Genomic DNA, 14,121 nt, shown 5'->3' on the forward strand with positions numbered 1-14,121 from the left:
ATTCATCAAGAAGAAATAAGAATTATAAATGTATATGCACCTAATAAGAGAACTTTAAAATACATGAAGCAGAAATAGACAGAATTAAAAGAAGAAATAAGCAATTATACAATCATTTAAATTTAGCAATCAGTAAAGCTTGTAGACAAAAATCATCAGTAAAGGCTTGAATGGCCAGAAACACACTGATCTAATTGGCATTTGAAGGACATTACATCCAACGATCACAAAATAAATATTTTCAATGCACATTCATATGGTCAATGTAATCTACTTTGTGCACTAGAAAAGAATACGTATTCTCATCAAACAAGCCTCAACATATTTAAAGGAACTGAAATGATAGGGGGAACTTTCTCTGGCCAGAGAAAATAAAATTAAAAATCATCAAGCAGATAACCAGGAAAATTCCAAATATCTGTAATTTAAATAATTATCAGTAATGATTGGATGAGGGCACCTGGGTGGCTCAGTGGTTGAGCATCTGCCTTTGGCTCAGGTCATGATCCTGGGGTCCTGGGATTGAGTCCCACATGCAGTTCCCATGGGGAGCCTGCTTCTCCCTCTGCCTAGGTCTCTGCTTCTGTCTGTGTGTCTCTCATTAATAAATAAATAAAATCTTTTAAAAAATAGTCATTGGATGAAGACAAAATTCACAAGAAAAATTTTTTAAATATTTTGAACTGATTGGCAATGAAAATACAATCAATGCTGGTTTAGGTTTTGTTTTTGTTTTTGTTTTTTTTTTTCAAGTGAGCAAACAGAGGCTCAGAGACATGAAGTTAAAAGTCACACAGCTAACATCTGAAGTGGATCTCTTAGGACTTTTCAAGGTAATTCCATATGTTCACAGTTATCAATCACAAGGTGCTTTAGATTTGATTTTATTTTGGTATAGATTCACATCACAATATTTAAGCAGCTCTCCTAAACACTTTTATTACCAGTTTTCTTTTAAAAAAAAATGTTCTAAATCCTTTTGTGCTCTTTAGTTGGCATTAGTTGACTCATGGGAAAATTCAATTGGGCACAGAAGAATGTACTAGAGAATTAGTAAACATAAACATAAGATTTATTTAGAGATTAAAAATCAATATTCTGACTCTGGAATTCACTTAAATCCTAGGAACCACCTGGAAAATTGGAAATGCAGGACCCTAGAGCCTGTGCAGCTGTGCAAGTGCAAGACATGTGGTCAGGTATGGGGAGCCAGCTCTTGTTCTCCTAAGAACTCTTCTTTCCCTGGTTGCCAGGACCTCCCATGATTCCAGCTATCACCTCAGAAATGAGGTTAATAACCATGAATTGCCTGAGGAGCAGAGGCAGCTACAGCCTTCAGAGTATGACTCCTCACCTCTCATGCAAATGTATCCTGGCCAACATGATGCTTACCAGCTTGCCTTTGCCTGGAATCTGTCTGATATTTTTCCAGGCAAACCTCCACTCTTTTCCTGCAGTGTGTTCCAGGAAAGGTAGCATTTGAACTGATAGTCATTTGTATTTGATTATAAATTTATATCTGTATTTTTTGAGAGCTGAATTTAATGGAAAGATCACAGAGACATCAGCAGGTTATGAGTGACCCAGCAAGGTGTCACTCCAGAAGGAAAAAAAAATATATATATATATATATATAGAGAGAGAGAGAGAGAGAAACATATTAAATATGTATGTTTAAAAATATATATTAAAATACATATGTTAAAATATATTAACATATATATTAAATTTTTATATATTAAAATATATTTTAAACCCAGAGGACATAAAAGGTATAGAGTAAAATTGAATCGAATTTAAAACAGCAGATGTAGCATACATAGACATGAATTGTTCTATGAAACTAATCCCTCAGCTGTACACTTTAAAATCTTGGTGATTCATTTTACATCTATTTACATAACATTTAGTACTTACTGTGAGAAGCAGTTTAAATTTTGTTTTTTCTTTTTTATTAAATGTTTTATTTAAATTCAATTTAATTAACAGATACTATATTACTAATTTCAGAGGTAGAATTTAGTGATTCATCAGTTGCATACTACACCCTATTCTTTTTTTTCTTTAGAAGAGATGAGCAGTTACCTAGTGATATTCTAGATTAAATTATCAAAATTGGGGGCCACCTGAGTGGCTCAGTGGCTAGGCATCTGCTTTTGGCTCAGGTTGTGATCCCAGGGTCCTGGGATGGAGTCCCACATCAGGCTCCCTGCAGGGAGCCTGTTTCTCCCTCTGCCTGCGTCTCTGCCTCTCTCTGTGTATCTCTCATGAATAAATAAATAAAATATTTAAGAAAAAATAATTATCAAAATTTCCTGCCAGCTATAACCATGTATGCAAAACTATTACAAGTTCTAATATGTGCTTTATAAAAGTGATATTTTCTAACAAAAGATTAACTTAACCCAATCACACATGCACTAGGGGAATTATTAGAGGTAAGTTTGGATTGATGGGATTCAGGCATTTGGTATAATTGATTTTCCTAAAGATAGATGCATCAGTATTCTGCACTAGATTTTATAATTTCTACATAGTCCAACATCAAAAAGTTCTCCTGTTTGAGGGTTATCATTTCAATTTCTATTAATAGTGAGTTGAAATGGCACATTATTTAATTCAGTTGACTGTATTAGCTCTCCATTGAACTCTATGGAAAAGCCAAAGTCCTTCCTGTAGCCTACAAAACCAGCATGAAATGGTCTCCTGTTACTTTTCTGATTCCCGCTCTCTCACTACTCCCTTGATTCACTTCACTCTCCTTAGCACACTGGCCTCCTCATTGTCCCTTCAACACAAGTATACTTCCAGACTACAATATTTATTCTAATTGTCACTTATCCAAGCACTCTGTTCTAGCAAACATCCCCCTAGGTTAAAACCAGACAAGGAGAGTACAAGAAAATTACAGACTGATATCTCCAATAAACGTAAACACAAAAATCCTGATCAAAACATTAGCAAACTTAATTCAATGATACATTAAAAATACATAAAATATATCCATAATCAATTAGGATGTGTTCCAGAGATGCAAAGATGGCTCTAGATTTGAAACTTCGTGTAATACACCATATTAACAAAAAAAAAGTTTAAGTTATATGATCACCTTATGGAAGCAGGAAAAGCATTTTATAAAATTCAACACCCTTTCATCATCAAAAGTCTCAACAGAAAGTATAGGGGAAACATACTTCAACATAATAAAGGTCATGTAAGAGAAGCCCACAGTTAACATCAGACTCAACAATGAAAAAGTGAAAGTTTTTACTCTCAGATTAGAAATACCACAGGGATACTTACTTTTACTATTTTTGCTCAACATAGTACTAGATGTCCTTGCCAGAGCAATTAGGCAAGAAAAGTAAAAGGCAGACAAATCATAAAGGAGGAATTAAGTCTGTTTATTGATGGATCACACATTACCTAAAGAAAATGCATGCAAAAATCTGCTTGAACAAATGAATTCAGGAAAATTTTGGGATACAAAATCAATATACAAAAATTACTAGCATTTCTATCAACTAATAATGAAGCAAGAGAGAAATTTTTTAATCTCCTTTACAATTAATCGAAAAGACCAAATATGAAGGAATAAATTTCACCAAGGAAGTAAAAGATCTGTACGCTGAAAATTATGACACTGATGAATGAAATTGAAGACTCAAATAAATGTAAATACATATTACAACTGGAAAATCAATACTGTTAAAACATCCATACTATCCAAAACATTCTAGAGATTTAATGCAATTCCTACTGGCATTCCAATGGCATTTTTCACATAAAAATAAACACAACTCTAAAACTTGTATGAAACTAAAGACCCCAAATAGCCAAAGCAATCTTGAGACAGAAGAACAAAGCTAAAGGCATCATACTTGCTGATTTCAAGCTATATTACAGAAGTTATAGTAATATAAATAGTATGATATTGGCATAAAAACTGTGACATGTATCAGTGCAAAAGAACAGAGAGCCAGAAATATGCCCATGCAAACATGGTCAATTACCTTATGACAAAGGAGCCAAGAAGATACCCAAGTACCCACTGATGGATGAACGGATAAAGAAAACGTGACATATATATACAACAGAATATTATTCAGCCATAAAAAGAAGGAAATCCTGCCAACTGTGACAACATGGATAAACCCTGTTGGCATTAAGCTAAGTTAGATAAAGACAAATGGATGAGGAATGGCAGTCTCCCTAATAAATGGTGTTGGGAAAACTGTACAGCCATATGTAAAAGGATGAAACTGGATCACTATTTTACACAATATACATAGATAAACTCAAAACAGATTGAAAACTTAAATGTGAGATGTGAATCTATGCAACTCATAGAAGAAAACAGGAGGTAAGCTCTTTGACAGCAGTCTTGTCAATGATGTTTTGGATGTGACACCAAAAGGAAAAATAATTAAAGTAAAATTAAGCCTGTGGACTGTATCAAGCTTAAAAGCTCTGTGCAGCCAAAAAAAAATCATCAACAAAATTAAAAGGCCACTTACAGAACCAAAGAAAATACTCGTATCTACTATCTAGCTAGTAAGTTGTTAATATCCGATATGTAAACAACACATACAACACAAAAGGAAAAATCCTGATTAAAAAATAGATAGAGCAACTGATAGAGCTATCTAAAAAATAGATAGAGCTATTTTTCCAAAGATATACAGGTAGCCAACAGGTACATGAAAAGGTGCTCAACATCAAGGAAAATCCAAACTAAAATCCCAATGACATATCACCTCATGTCCATGACTATTATCAAAAAAAACTAAAAATACTAAGTGTTAGCAATGATGTTCAGACAAAAGAATACCTGTGCCCTATTAGAAGGAATGTAAATTGGTGAAAATGGTGTGCAAGTTCCTCAAAAAATTAGAAATAGAACCACTGTATTATCCAGTAATTCCACCTATATTTATTCAAAGAAAATGAAATTGCTGTCTCAAAACAATATCTGCACCCCCACACTCACATTAATCAAGACACATGAACAACTCAAGTATCCATCGATGGATGAGTGGATAAAGAAAAGATGGCATATCTATACAACAGATTATTAATCATCCATAAAAAGAAGGAAGTCCTGCCAACTATGACAATATGGATGGACCTTAATGACACTATGCTAAGTCCGTCAGAGAAAGACAAATACCACATGACCTCGCTTGTATGTGGAATCTGTAACAAAACCAAAAAAACCCTCATAGATACTAACAACAGATTGGTGGTAACCAAAGGCAGGGGGTAGAGGGCAGGTACCAAAGGTCAAGGTGCTCAGAAGGTAGCATTTATCAAATCACTATGTCATACACTTAAAATTAACACAATGTTGTATGTCTGTTCTATCTAAATTGAAAACAAAAACAAAAAAAAACTAACAACTTTAGCCAGGTCTTTCAATCCCTTAAATTTCTGCTCAAATCCTACTTAGTGCAGCTCACCCTGGCTACTTAATTCATACCACTCACATGCTCTACACACCCCTTACCCTGCTGTGGTGTTTTCATTTTTCCATAGCACTTGTTATTTTTTAACTTATGTACCAATTCTTTATTCTGCTTATTGTTTATATGGCTGGAATGTAAATTTCATGAGGCATGGTCTTTGTTTTGTACTGATATTCCCATTCAGCTATAAAAATAACCAATAACTGGCACATAGTAGTTGCCAGAAAATACCTCCTGAATGAACGCAAGTGACATCTATTTTGCAAAAAAACAAAAACAAAACTCTTTTCATATTTACTCATAACTCTCTTACTGCAACTATTTTATGGTTATTCACATATATTCTTTGTTGTGTCCAAGAGGCACTGGCTATTATGGGAACATCAAAGTAGACAAGGCAGCTAAAGCATTGTATTGTAGGAAAGGGTATAGTCAACCAAACAAATACAAGAAAGTGTATGAAGAAAACTTCATCAAGGGAAAATCAGTAATTAATGGGCATCAAAGGAGGTACTGGAGGACAGAAAGAGACTAGCCACACATATTTTAAGGGGAGGAGAGTCATTCTTAGAAGTATAAAGCCTTTAGGCAGAAATATTTTGATAGTCCAAAATGAAGATCTGGGGTGCCTGGCTGGCTTGGTGAATTAAGCTCCTACTCTTGATTTTGGTTCAGGTCATGATCTTGGAGAGATCGAGCCCCACACTGGCCTCTGTGCTGAGTATGGAGTCCTCTTAAGGCTCTCCCCCTCTCGCTTCACTTCTCTCTCTTTCTTTCTCTCTCTCTGCCTCCCTCTCTTAAAAAAAAAAAAAAATGAAGATGATCACTGTGGCTAAAGTGTTGTGAGTCAATTGGAGAGCAGAAAATAACAAGGTCAGAGGGTAGTTGGGGTGCATAATATGCAGTGTCTTGAAGGCCCCAGTAAGGCTGAATTTTCTTTGATGATACAAAAGCATTTGAGGATCATGCACCAAGGAACAACAAGATCACTTTTATAATTTTATGTATTGCTTGATGTTTTCTAACAAATGTACATTATTTTTCCTTTTCTCCAAAGATAACAAATATAAAGTAAAAGTGAAGAGGTATAGACAAGGGAAATACGTGGTCGGGAAAGAGTCAATAGTGAATCACCCAAATCTTTATGCCATTGATAACATTTAACAATTTAGTTTGGTTCTGTAGCACTCTACTGTGTTACTTTTATTAGTATCTAATGTATACTAATTGGAGGATTTCCAATTTTTCACTAAATATTTTGAACAAAATCTCTTCTTTTAAGGAAGTGTCAAACCAGTGAATGGAAATAGAAAGTAAACAAGCAATAAGTAAATAATGCGTCAAGAAATTAGGCATGTTATCAAGAAAAATAGAATAGTTTAAGGATTTAGATGGATATGGAGTGATGAAAAGGTACAATTTCATTCAAGATGGTCAGAATACAGATCAACAGTAATTTTTTTTTTTAAGTAACATCAAAGCAAAACCTGAAGGGAATGATGAAACAAGATATACAGGTATTTGTGGGAAGAACATTCCAGGCAGGTAGAATACAAAATATCAATGCATTAGGATTGCATTGGGTGCCTGTTTCTTCCCATCTTTGTCAACATAAATTTGGTTTGGTCCCTCCCACACACACCCAGTTTGGACCAGTTTATTAGCTATATCAAAATTTTAATAAGGGTTTATTTTGCCACCCTTTTTATTTGCAAGTAAAGCACTAAGCTGAAATTTGGAAAATAGTTTAGGAGATTTTTTTTCTTTGTTGGAAAAGTAATAAATTCACTAAACAAAGGCATGTGCACATAACAAAATGGAAAAGGATATGAACAAAGAAAAGAAAATATCAAGCATTCTCATATACTTCCCCACTCTCCCACACACATAGTTTCTCCTATTATTAACTTTTTTTGTGTGTGTGGCCCTTTGTTGTAACTGTTCAACTGATGTTGAGACACTGTTATTAATCAAAGTTCATAGTTTACATTAGGAGTCACCCTTTGTGCTGTACAATTCTATGGTTTTGACAAATACATAAGGTTCTGTATCTGCTAATACCATACAAAATAATTTTGCCACCTTAAATAAAGGAGGGAAAGAGGAATATGAATAGCCTCTCCAGGTATGTTCTGTTGAACTCATAGAAACCATATGCATTTGAAGTTCTAGGAAAAAATTTTGTGGCACATTTCGTCCTGATAAAAGGATGAAAATAGCTAGTACTTATTGATCACTTTTAAATGTCAAGGATTCATCTAAACTCATGCAATTCAATATGGTAGCTACTAGCCACGTGTAACCACTTAAGTACAATTTTCACCAATTTAAATTAAATTACATACCTAGATCCTAAATGAGATTAGCCACATTTTAAGTGTCTGATACATTCATGTAGCTAGTGGCTACATTATGGGACAATTCTACCATCACAGTTCTTTAGTATCCATTTTATGCTCTCAAAAGCAGTTAAGCATAATTATTAGTATTTTCCTTTATTTATTTATTTTTTACTTATTTTAGAGAGAGTATGTGCACACAAGTTGAAGGAATAGAGGGAGAGGGAATTAGAAGCAGAATCCATGCTGAGTGCAGAGCCCGATGAGGGGCTTGATCTCAAGACCCTGAGATCACAACCTGAGCCAAAACCAAGAGTCAGATGCTAAACCAACTACACCACTCCAACACCCCAGTATTATCCTTACTTTACAGATGAGAAAAATGAGACAAAGATTAATTTACCCAATATACTTTATTTGTATACTCAGAAGAGTTAAATCAATCTACCTATCACTTTCCAGATATCAAATAAGTCAATACACAAATACTGTTATTTACTAAATTTTACCTGAATATGGGAATTTTACCACTATGAGCCACAGTAGTTAGAGCATCCCAGACCTGATTCAAGATCACTTAATACTGCCTTATGTTATTTCACTTCCAGAATGCCTTCCTGGGTGCCTTAAAGAATGCCAATTTACAGTGAAATGTTTTCCTAATAAAGGTAAGAGATGAATATGCTTTATTGGTTTTACTGTGGCATTCAATGTAGGTGATATTCTGAGTATTTTATAGGATGTGTTTTCTTTTAACTATATACTGGTGAATTCTTGAACTATAAACTGAAAATGTCTTCTTTGGATTTTCGGATGACATGACAGATTTATAGCCAGAAACAGATGTTCCATGCTCATAATGGCTGTGAAGGAGTTAAGGGTGGTACAGCGGTAGAGCTCAATTCTCTGTTCATCGGAGATATCCGATCCTTTGTTATTATATAAATGGATGAGCCCATGGTCTTTGTGGTCTAAATTAATGACTTTCCTTGCTGAAAATCCATGCCAATTTTTAAGAGTTGACTATCCAAACTATGTCTACTCCAGAGTTCTCCCATGATAACATTTAACCTCTAACCACTTTCTCACAATCTTATATTCGCCCTGTCAACATTGAGTTAATGTACTTTTGTCCCGTAAATACTAATTACTCTCATACTATGAAGAAAAATAGTTTAGTTAATAACATCTAATTCCAGAAAAAACCTGGTAATTCCAGGCATTTTCAACCTATCACCAGAGTGACATTTTTATCTGGATTATATTCAATGAGAAATTATTATTCCTTTTTTTCAGTTATAGAAAATCTATTCCTTCTAGAGTATACTGCTAGGAAGTTAGACCCAATTGCATGCTGTAATCATCAAATGAAAAAAGCTGAGAATAACAAAACTATCCCACTGCCAAGAAACTGCCCAAATCGAAAACCCTAGGCTTCATCTAATTCTTATTTAATTCACCTTCTCAGGAATAAATGTTAATCACTAAGTATAAAGCCTAGTATTTGATGCTTGGCAAATAATGGGTGCACAAACGAATACATTATAGGATCTGCCTTGAAGAAGCCAACAATCTGACACAAGAGATGAATAATATACTAAAAACTGTGTTGTTAGATAAGGGAGAAATCACTTTTATTCAGTAATGAAGGACAGATTCATTAAAAAGTTTACACTGAGGTTAGGCCTAGAAGGATGGCTGTGATTTTAACAGGTAGCAAGGAAGAAAGAATATTTTATAGGGTAAAAATCCAGCAAAGAAAATAGACTCTAGCAAGCAAGTTGTCTGTGGCTATGATGGGAGTGAAAGGGAATAGTGGGAAAATAAGCTGAAAATTGATTCAAGCTGGAGCATGGTGGATCTTAAGTGCATGGGGAAGATTCTATTGGTTGTCTACCCTCTCCTGCAGACTCGGTGATATTAATGCTATCCTCAGATCCAAGGCTAATTCTCAGTATCCTATGATAGTCATGGTAGCCATATCCACCAATAATTAGGAGTTAGTTTGTGAGAACCTCGTGGTCATTTAGATGTGAGAAGGGTGTCGGATGTGGACCTTTTAGTGAATGCCATTTCCTCCTAAACATTAGAAAGAAATCGTCCCACTTGCTCCAGTGTTGGGTCTGCAAACTTCTCTAGGTATCTTGTCATCAACCTCAAGACAGAGCCAACAAGAGGTAGAATATGGACCCCAAAGAACTCCAAGCAGCAAAAGCTGGAGCCCAGCTATGCATTTCTTCAATAATTCCCTATATTGCTCATTCCATTTAGAATTGGTTTTTGTATTTTTTTGCATCTGGAAGCATCTTAACTGAGACACTCAGGCTATGCAATCTGGACTTACTCATAACAGAGGACATTGAGAAACCAAAAGTAACTGTCAGTACAAGATATGTAGAAGATTAATATAAGCATATTATATGGGATGAATTTAGTCAGGAGAAAAGTGAGTATGAGTCAGGAAGTAGATACAATGATCCAAGGAAAAGGTAATGCGGTTCTGAACAACGTAGGGGCCAAGAAGATGCATTGAATAGATAGGAGATGGTGTTGAGATAAAAGTGGGCCAGTACAGAAGGTCTATAGGCAGAAAAGGAAAACAGTCAATTCAGAAGAAACGGTAGAATTAAACTGGACAATCAACCTGTTCCTGCCTATTTGTCACCAAAAACACCTGTCATCAGCCACTATACAGTTTCTTGGAAGAGAATCCTCCACAGAGGAGTACTTAGTAGCACTTAGCTCATTCCTCCAGTTGACAACGGACCCTCACCTCTCCCTCCTGGCTCACCTCCTTTGTCCTTCACTTTGCTTCCTAGGATGGAACCCTCTGGTCAAGTAGGAGTATAAGCCTTTGCCTCAGGCTCTGCTCTCAGGGGAACCCAAAGCCAAGACCTATCCTGAACAGAGGTCTCGACCAAATAACACCAAATTAGCTTCCCCATTTAAAATTCTGTGGTTCTAAGCACAAAATAATGTGCTTTCCATAAGCAACTGCCCCACAGAGAAGATAAAGTGACAATTACTAGAAGAATTATATTTTTATCAAGAATATTTTTTCAAGAATTTATCAATAATATGATTAGAAACTAAATCCTGTTATTATAGCCCAACACAGGGCCTTCCAACTTCCTCTGTTTCCCTGATATTTTGTTGGGGTTAGTGCTTTTTGATTACCCTATGTTACTGCTCTTTTGCATAAAAAAAGCTTTTCCACCCTAGGATAGTTGTTCTGATAGCTTCATTGGGTTCAAACACACCCTGTACGAATTCAGACGCTTTATGAAAACATTCCTCAAGAAGCATCCAACGACTTGGCTGGTAAAAATAACTACACACCCGGGGTGGCTCAGTCAGTTAAGCATCTAACTTGGGCTCAGGTCATGATCTCGGGTCCTGGGATCAAGACTCACATTGGACCCTGCCCTAAGCAGGGACTCTGCTTGCCCCTCTCCCTCTGACACTTCCCCAACCTTGAGCTCTCTCAGATAAATAAATAAAAATCTTAAAAAAGAAGAAGAATGTAAATGAAGCCAAAGGGGAACAGAAAACAATATTCAGAGTTTAACTTACCAGGAATGGATGCAGGTAAGGTTAGCAGAACTGATAAGCAGTTCACAGCCTAATGTACATGCTTTATCAGTGCCATCATTTCTATCCACTTTCATCCCGCTGCCTCCGGTAAGCAAGGTGGCAAATTATTAGTCACAAAAATAAGTGAAGTGAACCCAAAACTCTAGTGCTTGTGAAAAACAAGAGAACCTCAGCCACATCAAGCAACTATGATTGATGCACATGCTACTGCACACACTAAATCCTTGTAGAGGACAGAAGTTATCCAAAAAAATAACTCCAGGATGATCAATACTCAAAATAACCTAAGCCCTGAAAAAAAAAAATGAATGTCTGAGAGAAATAATGCAAAGTATGGATTTCATTCTTCATTCAAAGGGGTGATAAAGAGCAAGTATTTCGGATTTTTTGACCTTGCGCCTCAAAGACGGCCCATCAAATCTGATCATGAAACCACCTGACTTCAATTGATTTAGAACAATTTCACCAGTTTCAGGAGCGTGGGAATTCTCCAGAACACCTACAAAAGGTAAGGCATGCACTAGACTCACTCATGCAGAATTAAATCATTAATATTATCATATGTAACACTTGGCAAATGGCTTTCCAGAGAATGGGAGTCAAACTCTAGCTCATTTATAAGGACTTACATCCTCAACAGTCACATATCCAATCACGTTGCCGTTAGGGGACACTGGCTGAGCTGGCAAGGAACATTAAGTAGCATACATATATTTTTGGGTACATAGCAATGACTGTTAAGCAAGTTTCCCTTTTCTCTAAGAATCTGTTCCTCCTATAGAAGACCTTCCCCTTTCTTATTGCTCTTTGGTTAAGGATCTGGTCAATTCATTCATCATCATCTATTACTAAAGCATCTATTACTAAAGCATCTATTACATCTATTACTAAAGCATGGCACCATGGGTCATGTTTTTACTTCTCCCTGAGATGTTTGCATATTTTTTCTATTCAATGAGGGAAAAAAAATCCAACTATAGAATTGTGAGCTTGATAAGTAGCAGAAAGAAGGAATTTGGTGAGCCCAAATTGCCTTCCTTGAACACAATGACTTAACTGACCATTTCTGCCAAAGAACTGCCACAAAAGATTCATAAAAGGAGGATGGACATTGTCACACTGCCCAAAGGGGGTCTTCACAGGAGGAAAGAGGAGAGAAATGAAGTGATTAATTCACTGGTGTGCAATTTCCCCTTTTGCTAAATAGAAACTTCCGCTATGAGCTCCTTCCTTCCTCGCTCTACTTCTCTTCTGGGCTACGAGGGATCAGGAAGCCAAGTGACAGGAAGCCAAGCAAATGCAAGGTCAGAATCTGGGCAAGGGGCCTAAGATGAGCAGGGGGTGCCAACAGACCGTGAAGGAGGAGTTGGGGGTGATAAAGAGCAAGCAATCTGTTGAGCCAGAGGCTCCTTATGGATTCATTGAGTCATGGCACATTCAACACTTATTAAGCCCTTAGACACTGGGAAATGGGGACACAAAAAAGGAAAAGATATCCTTTCCAGCTTCTCAAAGTTTACAGAAGTAGCTCATCGTCAACCCAAGTTCACAACTAGAGGGGAGAATGGTTGGGCGCCCCGAAGGGATGGAGAGGAACACTACTGGTATCAGCAGGGCAGGGCAGTGGGAGGCCAGGACGGCAGGGTGGAGGTGGGAAGGGAGGATAGCCCCTGAAAGTTCTTGCTTTTCCTTGTACCTTTAATTTTAATAAAATTTAATTTTATTTTTGATAACCCTTTCCATTCTGTTACCCTATTTTACTTAACCATATCCAAGGTGTATTAAGGAAATAGGGGTGCCAGGTGGCAGGGGTGCTGGTGGGTATTTGAAGTTAGACATGATACCCCTTTTAGTATTCCTTGGGATTTCAATACCTCCTATTACTTTATTTCTTTTTTAAGTCAAACGTGTTGCACCTTTTAAAGGAAAACGTATTTCTTTCTTTCATCCTGCTGCCTCCAATTCATTTCACAAAATGTGAATGTTCCTTCATTATGCTGCACACCAGCTCCAGGAAATGTCATCAGAATTGCAAAGTTCTCCAGTGTCTTGTGACTGCTCTGCAGTATTTACCCAAGTATCCTTGCAGATCTCTTCATGAATAAATTTTGCATGCTCTATAAAGCTAACTGCATTCTCAGATATTGCCATTCATAGTTTTATGAGATACTAATTGTAAGGAGTTGGTGTTTTCCCTGTCACATATACGTCCTTGTTGATTCTAGAGTATTTTACGTCAGAAAACAGCTAAAGGGAATAAAAACAGCACGTAAGCCAGTAGTTGCCAGCAGGGAATGACATGCTTAATTACTGCTGGCTGTGGTCCTTTAAACTGAAGAAATAACCTTTGAGTAATTGCTGACACACACACACGCATTAATTCTTTCCAACACACATCATTTCTAAAATGCAATGAAGTTAACAATCTTCCCCAGTTCTATCAACTCTATGAGCCTTTGATTTCCGGTCTAACTCTAGTAGACAGTTCAGGTTTTATGTGTAAGCTCAGTGCTAATGCCTTCTGATCCGTAGTCTTGACTCATGGAAATGACCAGGAGCAGTTGCCATGTAAGTACAGGGCCCATCAGTGTGTCTAACTGGCTTGCTTCCCAGATGCCTCCTGCCATCTGTTAGAACCATAGCCCAGTGGCAGCAGAAGGTAGACTTTAAAAATGCACTTTTTCTCATGTCTTTGAAAAAAAAAGTGTGTTTGTCATGTTTTA

Source organism: Vulpes lagopus, chromosome 7 (assembly GCF_018345385.1).
Source record: "Vulpes lagopus strain Blue_001 chromosome 7, ASM1834538v1, whole genome shotgun sequence".
Lineage (NCBI taxonomy): Eukaryota > Metazoa > Chordata > Mammalia > Carnivora > Canidae > Vulpes > Vulpes lagopus.